This window comes from Solanum pennellii, chromosome 8 (assembly GCF_001406875.1).
Source record: "Solanum pennellii chromosome 8, SPENNV200".
Classification (NCBI taxonomy): domain Eukaryota; kingdom Viridiplantae; phylum Streptophyta; class Magnoliopsida; order Solanales; family Solanaceae; genus Solanum; species Solanum pennellii.
The window spans coordinates 4936274-4937821 of record NC_028644.1 but is presented as its reverse complement, the minus strand read 5'-3'; positions in this window follow the sequence as shown (position 1 = coordinate 4937821).

Genomic DNA, 1548 nt, shown 5'->3' with positions numbered 1-1548 from the left:
AAAATTCTTCTCCCTTTAGTAAACAACTTAGGAATGGCAATGAGGTCAGGTAGGTTTAAGGCTATGTGGAACAATGCGGGTTAAATATCATACGGGACGGATTGAAGTGTAGTTGCAGGTCTATGCAGTTTTATGTAGGTTCAAAGTTAATTTTAACCTTGAGAAAAGACATAAAGTTACACTTTAAGTTGTCCTGAATTTTCAAAAAGACACTTAAACTATGCAAGCAACCTATTACCCCCTAAACAATCCTTAACTGATATTATTACATTATTTTTTGTCCACCTAGCATGGGGATTGTATGCACTCTCTTAAAGAATGTGAAAAAATTTAAAAAACAAGGAAAAAAGCTCACATATGCCATCGAACTTTTAGAAAAGACTCATTTTTGCCATCCGTTAAAAGTTTGGCTCATCTATGCCATTACCGTTTAATAAAGGCTCATTCATTCCATTATTTTTTAACAGTGATTTTGCAAAATCTATTTTGACACGTGGCCGATTATAATTCGTCCTCGTCATCAAGAATTTTAATGAAAAAATCAAAATTCAGAACAAAAATTGAATTATAATAGTCCACCCAAATATAATTAGGGATATTTTAAAATTTGGTTGGGTCTCTACTTGGGTGGGTTATTTTAATTCAATTTTTGTTGCATTTTGATATTTATTCATTAAAAAAATTAATGACGTGGCTGAAATATAATTGACCACATGTCAAAAATGGTTTTTTGCAAAATCAATGCTAAAAAATAATGGCATAAATGATCATTTTCTTAAACAGTAATGGCATAGATGAGCCAAACTTTTAACGAATGACATAAACGAGCCTTTTCTGAAAGTTCGACGGCATATTTGAGCCTTTTTCCAAAAAATAAATATAATTTTATTTTTATAAATATAATACTCAATTACCCCCCTAGCCTATACCCAAAATCCCTACGACACACCTTATCTTTGATTAGGTCCTATTACCCCCTCCAACTTTTTTTTAAAGTAATTTATTACCCCTTGCGTGCCTACGTGGCAATAATAATCTGCAAGGTCGAAGTGTTTGTTGAACACGCGCCGGGATCCACTTTTTCAGCTTTCGATAAAGTAACTTTACACTTCCCAAGTTTGAAAAGCTGGCGTTTTATCTTTTCCAAATTAATTTTACCAAAAAGTAGATGAAGTAGAAAGAGGGAAAGTCTTGCATGTGTGGACGGGATCGATTTCAAAGGTTAGAAATTAGATTTCCAACTGAAATTTGATTTTCGATGTTGGATTTTGGGAGTTAATTTTAAACATTGTCAAAACTTATTCAACTCGGATTTTGTCATAACCCTAACTTTATAAACATTGTCAAAAAAAATAAGAATTAATAATCGACATAAAAAGATGTAAAGAATATATTAAATTTTACTTTACCTTTTCAAATCAAGGAGCTATTTAACTTGAATGATAATGGATGAAGCTTCTTCAAAAATGAAGAACCATGAACATGGGGTTATTTTTTGAAAAGAGGAAGAAGAACTTGCTTTTGAGAGAAACAATAAAATTTATTTTT